The 6,908-nt window shown below is 36.2% G+C and overlaps 1 pseudogene; it reads left to right on the top strand.

The window, feature by feature from the left end:
* The first annotated feature begins 1,754 nt into the window (after positions 1 to 1,754).
* Positions 1,755 to 5,125, top strand: LOC120144742 (annotated as a pseudogene).
* The last annotated feature ends 1,783 nt before the right edge of the window (positions 5,126 to 6,908 follow it).

The raw sequence follows: 6,908 nt of genomic DNA, 5'->3' as shown, positions 1-6,908 counted from the left end.
TTTTTGTGATGTAATTTTTTAATTTATTTTTGTTGCATTTAGATTAAAGAAACATGTCTTACATTTTTAATATTTTCGTCACATTATTTCAAATAAGGTATATTCACAAATTAATTGAACATTCAATAAATTTCTAGGCGTTAAAGAATTTCAAAGTTATTTAACAAGAGAACATACCTTTCATTTTTTTTTCTTCATAAAACCAATATCAGAGAACTTTCGGACTTTGAGGAACATTTCTAATTTTCTTAGACGTTAGAAAATCTTGAGGTGTTCTAAAGAGTTGTAAGTTCCAAGTTTTAGCACAATTCATAAAAAACAAGGTGTCTTCTTGAATATGATTAAATTTCAATATTCTTCTAGACGTTGGATAATGCTTGAAATCACCTATGAAAGACTTCGACATCAAAATTTTCATAAATTAATTTATGAATTTTTAGGGTTTTCGAGCATAATTTTGATTCTCTTGGTCGCTAGAGAATTTGTAGTTATTTTTCAATAAATTAAAAATTCTCTATTAATCAAAAAATACATTAATCGTATGCATAGATCGAGATAAAATATTTTTGATCAAGTAAGCACCGTTTTTACGGGCTTTGTGAGGGTCTTAACTCTTCCTCACACGTAATTGTGCTCTCGAACCCAATTTTAGTTTTCGTAGACCCTAAACTTTTCTGATATTCCAATCTCACTTTAAACAGATAGGTGACGACTCTCTTCATCTTTTTCAAAAGTTCGAACCAAATTTTTATTTTAAAAAAATGGTGTCGACACCGCCCTTTGCGGTCGATGAAGTTCCACTAACCCTAGGATGAAAATTGCGATCCCGCGTGATTCAGACGATCAATCAGCGGCAACTAAATGGCATATGACTAGGAGAATGGCAGGGACTTCGTCGACGGTGGTGGTCGTTGTGGAAAAGAGCAGCGGAGGCAGTTAGGGTTAGGGATTCAGGATTTTTATAGATTTGGATTTTTCTTTTTTATAATTTAAGAGAAATTATTTTTTTATAAATATAATAATATTTTTAATTAAAAAAATTAAAAAAATAAATTTCAAAATTACTATAATATGACATCTATCATTTAATGGAGAAAGTTTAGCAGTTACAGTCTGAACAACTAAAGTGATAACGTTTGTAACATTAAACACCTAAATCATTCAAAAATAATTTAAATACATATTCGTTAAAAACGCTATAATTTAAGTAATTATTTTATAATTAAACCTTATTTTTATAGAAGTGCGTCAGGAGGCCGCATATTAAAAAAATAAACACAGCTTCTCCGACGATAAATTTCGTCTACAACCTGTAGCTTCCATTTCCATTCTCCATTTCGTTATTTCAGTTTAGGTGCTCCTCTGTTTCTCTGTTGTTTTCTTTACTTTTACTCTTAAAAAACGAAACAAAACAGTGACACATTCAAGTGATTGTTCTAAAACTTTTCTTTGAACTACTCCAAAATTTAAACTTTTTTTGTTTCAATTAATGGTTTGTTAACTAAATCATTGCAGCAACACACATTTGAACAGTAACCATAATTTGATCGACACTAAAGTATTTTTTCCCTTGTGGTTGGTGGCTTAAGGTGGTAGGTTTGGGTAAATTAAGTATTGGTTTCGATTTTTTAGTGTTTATCCATCTCCATTTTTAGATTATCATATTAGATACTCACAGTATCACTCCTCCATTTCTCTGTTCGTACTTACTCTGTTTGGGCTCTGTTTTTTCGTTTCCCAGTTGGAAAAAAAAAATGGCCGAGCTTGATAATACCCGAGTTTAAACCCTCCGTCAGCGTTTGAATGAGGCCATTATTACCTATGAAAACGAGATTTTGGCCTTGCTGTCAAGTAAATTCTAAAGCTGATATTCAAAGTTCTTTTTTTCTCCTTCGAAATGCTTAGATTTGTTGTTCTTATTGTAAGGATTGAGGATAAGGGAAAAGGAATTCTTCAACACCATCAAATCATTCTCGAGTATGAAGCTATCCCCGAAAAGAATTGAAAGAAGCTCGCCGAGGGTGCATTTTTTGAAAATTTGAAGGCTAGTCAGGTAAAATAAACCATTTTCCCATGTTTTTTTCCCGGGTTAAAAGTTGTGTACTTTGGTCATTTTTATGCTATATAGGAAGCGATCGTGTTGCCTCTTTGGGTTGCACTTGCTTTCGTCCAAGGCCAGGTGTTTGGGAGTATATTAGAGTGAATGTTCATGCACTTGTTGTTGAAGAACTCTCTGTTGCCGAGTATCTTCACTTCAAGGAAGAGCTTGTTGATGGAAGGTAACTTGAAAAGGCTCTTAATTTTGTTGAATTCATATGATCCGTTTTTAACAGTGCTTGCAGTGCTAATGGCAACTTTGTTTTGGAATTGGATTTTGAGCCCTTAAATGCTTCTTTCCCTCGCCCGACTCTTTAGAAGTCGATCGGCAACGGTGTCGAGTTCCTCAATCGTCACCTTTCAGCTAAATTGTTCCATGACAAGGAGAGCATGCATTCCTTTCTTGAGTTCCTAAGTCCACTGCCACAAAGGCAAGGTATGCAACATACAAATATCTTCATAGACCAGACATAATTTGAAGAATTTCGTGTCCTCAAAGTTTTAGTTTGAGTTTTGCAGAACACTATGCTGAATGACAGAATTCAAAGCCTGAATTCTCTTCCATATGTATTGAGGAAGGCGGAGGAGTATCTCGGTGCACTGCCTGCCGACATACCATATGCCGAATTCGAAAACAAGTTTCAGGAGATCGGTTTGGAGAGAGGTTGGGGTGACACCGCCCAGCGTGTGCTTGAGATGATCCTACTCCTTTTGGTTCTTCTCGAGGCACCCGATCAATGCACGCAAGAGAAGTTCGAGAGTCCCAATGGTGTTCAATGTTGAGATCCTTACTCCACACGGATACTTCGCTCAGGACAACGTTTTGGGGTACCCCGATACCGGTGGTCAGGTTACCCTTTCAAGCCTTGTTTACTTAGAGAACAAGCTTTGGATCTGCATAATTTGTGTAAACATTAATCCTTCTACCTTTTGTTATAGGTTGTGTACATCTTGGATCAAGTCCGAGATTTGGAGAACGAGATGCTCCTTCGTATCAAGCAGCAAGGAATCAATATTACCCCTCGGATCCTAATTATAAGAGTTGTTGATTACTAGTTTTTTATGAACTTCTGTTTCGGGTTTCTTTCCGATATATGATTGTGACTGTTGTTGATCAGATTACCATTCTTATTCCCGATGCCGTGGGAACAACTTGCAGTCAACGAGTCCAGAAAGTAGACGGAACGGAGTACTCCAACATCCTCCGAGTACCCTTCAGAACGGAGAAGGGAATCTTACATAGATGGGTCTCAAGATTCGAAGTCTGGCCCTACTTGGAAACTTACACTGAGGTGAACCATAGATGGGTCTCAAGATTCGAAGTCTTTGCTTCTAGTATGTCGCTCATGAAATTTTGAAAGAGTTGCAAGGCAAGCCTGACCTCATCATCAGAAACTATAGCGACGGCAATATCGTTGCGTCGTTGTTGGCTTATAAGTTGGGAGTCACACAGGTTTCTTAGAGACTGATTCACTTGTTTTTCGTTGGTCTTTGTTCAGTATAGTGACATTCTTTTTCATCCTTCTGTAGTGTACCATTGCCCAAGCTTGGGAGAAGACAAAGTATCTGGATTCCGATATTTACTGGAAGAAGCTGAGGATAGGTACCATTTCGCGTGCCAATTCATAGCTGATCTTATTGCAATGAACCATACAGATTTCATCATCACTAGTACTTTCCAATAAATTGGGGAAGGTATATGTGTGTATTCTTGATATGCTTTTCTATAGGTATTTTAACTCATAATATTCTTATGATTTCAGTAAGGACACTGTTGGTCAATATGAGAGTTACACTGCTTTCACTCTTCCTGGTCTATACCCATGTCTTACATGGTATCGATGTGTTCGATCCCAAGTTCAGCATCGTGTCACCTGGTGCCGACATGAGCATTTACTACCCTGACACCGAGGAGAAGAGGTTGAAGCATTTCCATCCCGAGATCGAAGAGCTCCTGTACAATAAGGTGGAGAACGATGAACTTGTAAGTACAGCACTAGAACACCAGAAATGTTTTCATTTGCTTTGTTTAGTAATCCTGATTTCAACTAAAAATTTGTTTGTTTGTTGTCATTGTACAGATGTGTGCTAAATGACCGCAGCAAGCCGATCCTATTTACAATGGCAAGGCTCGACCGTGTTAAGGGACTCGGCGAGTGGTACGGCAAGAATGCTTGAGTTGGTTAACCTTGTGATCGTAGGAGGTGATAGGAGAAAGGAATCAAAGGATTTGGAAGAGAAAGCCGAAATGAAGTCAATTCAGATGGATTTCGTCCCAAATGAACAGAGTTCGGAATTGCGAGCTTTACCGGTACATCTGCGACACAAAGGGTGCCTTTGTACAACCTGCATTGTACGAAGCCTTCGGATTAATGGTTGTCGAAGCAATGACTCGCGGTTTGCCAACGTTTTCTAAATGCAACGGTGGGCCTACTGAGATCATTATCCACGGTAAGTCCAGGTTCAACATCGATCCATATCACGGTGATCAAGCTGTCGAGATCCTCGTCGACTTCTTCGACAAAAGTAAAAAGGATCCATCTTACTGGGACGAGATCTCCGAGGGTGGCTTGAAACGTATCTAGGAGAAGTTCACAACGACTTGATTAACTCGAATACAAACAGGAAATAATTCGAAAAATCAAATACTCTATCTTGCTTGAATTTATCATTTTGTAGTAAATGATGCTTACTTGTCTGCGTTGTTGGAACCAGATACACATGGAAGATTTACTCGGAGAGGCTATTGACACTGACCGGGGTGTACGGCTTCTGGAAGCATGTTTTGAATCTCGAGCGCAGCGAGAGCCGTCGTTACCTCGAGATGTTTTATGCTTTGAAGTACCGCAAGCTGGTACTGTTCGACCCCGTTTCCTTTCATCCATTAATCTCGCAAGTGAAAATTGAAGAGTACTAGGGTACATTGTTAATGTGTTTGTAATTTGTTTCAGGCTGAATCGGTTCCTCTGGCAAATGAGGAGTAAAAAGAATCTGAAGGCATTGAAACAACATGCAGGTTTCACTGGAGGATTTTTGTCTGTGTTCTTGAGAATAATCTTTGTTGTTATTATAGTATCTATTCGGACAAGAAAAGCCTCTCATTTGAATGAGATGTATAGTTTGTAATTTACTAAAATCTCTAATTTTTTCGATTTGAAGTTTTTCCTTACTAATATTCTCTGAGTTCTTTTTATTCTTCTATGGTTTATAATATTTTTGTTATTTTGTTTAAAAAAAAATAATATTTCGTTGAATTCCTATCTTTTCCGAGAAGATAAGATGTGAAGTCTTTTCAAGTAAAGTTAGTAATTCAAATTCTGACATTGTCAATTGGATAAAATAATCTAGTTGAAAGAATCGTTTCTATAATATATATTTACAATGTTCTATTTGAATTAATTAATTAATTAATTGAATACTAATATATATATATATATATATATATATATATATATATATATATATATATATATATATTAAAAAAATGCTATTTGCTAACGGGCCATTCACGTTTTCTGAAGGCAGCAAGTCCTTGAAGGCCTTAAAAGGCTGAAGCCATAATGACTGAACTGATACATTTTATAGTATAGGGACTAAATTAAACTGACGTGCTTTTAAAAAACTTCAAAGAAGTCCACGTTTTAAAGGTTTTAAATAAAAACAGATCTAATAAGACAATGGTTAAAGCTGATTAATATTATTAATAAACCCTCGATAATGCTAATCACATGCTATATGTCATCATAATGTTGCTGTGATGATCAATTAATCTACTTGCATGAATATAATTTGTTAATATTATTGTCATCACGAGTGACCAATTCATTAATTTTATTTAATAAATTTCTCATCAACACGTCATATCATTAATCTACAAACATATTTCATAAGCACCCAGAAGCAATCTTATCCGCCATGACTGACGAGTGTTGTCAATTTAATTTAAATAATGTGATGTTTCATTAATTTAATAAATTTCTCATCAACACGTCATATCATTAATATCTCATGCATGCATCTTATTGTTTTCTCCATAATTTTATTCATTTATCAAAGTTTTAAAATTTTATCCTTAAATTAATTAGGTGGAAATGATTAATGTACCAACAACATAATTTTGATTATATATCATTTTTTTTTAAATTAATCAATGATATCTTATCTATTGATCGAATAATTTAGATCGAATACTGCAGAGGCGAGTTTTACTCTCTCAATCTAGTTTGCTCCATTCGTAAACGTCGTGATTTATACCCCTGATCTTGCTTAAGGAATCTAATGCCTGTAAACACTATTTTTTATTTTTATTTTATTATGTACAAAAAAATATTATAATATTATAGTGATTTGGGTTATTAATACCCCAACGAACCTTGTAAAATCAGAGACCCCCTTCCCCGAAAATAAGGAATGAAAATATATCTTCTTTGACTTTGTGCTTGCTCTCCATTTTTGCTTTCTTTCTTCTTTATTATTTTTAGCTTTTTTCCCTTCATCGTGATCTTTGTTTCGGAGTTCGAGTATTCGACGTTGAGTAGACAAGGGTGGTGGCCGGCGTTGGGCTCGTTTTTTAGCCTTCTCGGCCACCGAATGGGGAGGAGAAAGGAAGAACGAGAGAGTGAGATAGGAAGAATGGGGAGATTTTTGGCCGTTCAAAGGAGTTGGTCGATCCTCCTCCGTTCATGGTTGAGGTCACCGGTGGTTTAGGGTGGTCGGTGGCCGGCGTGTGAGAGCCGGAGTGTAGTGGCCGAGTGCATTTGAAGCTTTGATAAGCGTTTACGTAAAACAAGGGAGAGTATTTGGTTTATATG

The sequence above is a fragment of the Hibiscus syriacus genome, unplaced genomic scaffold (genome assembly GCF_006381635.1).
Source record: "Hibiscus syriacus cultivar Baekdansim isolate YM2019G1 unplaced genomic scaffold, ASM638163v2 tig00002317_pilon, whole genome shotgun sequence".
NCBI lineage: Eukaryota > Viridiplantae > Streptophyta > Magnoliopsida > Malvales > Malvaceae > Hibiscus > Hibiscus syriacus.
This window is presented reverse-complemented; position numbering and strand designations above follow the sequence as displayed.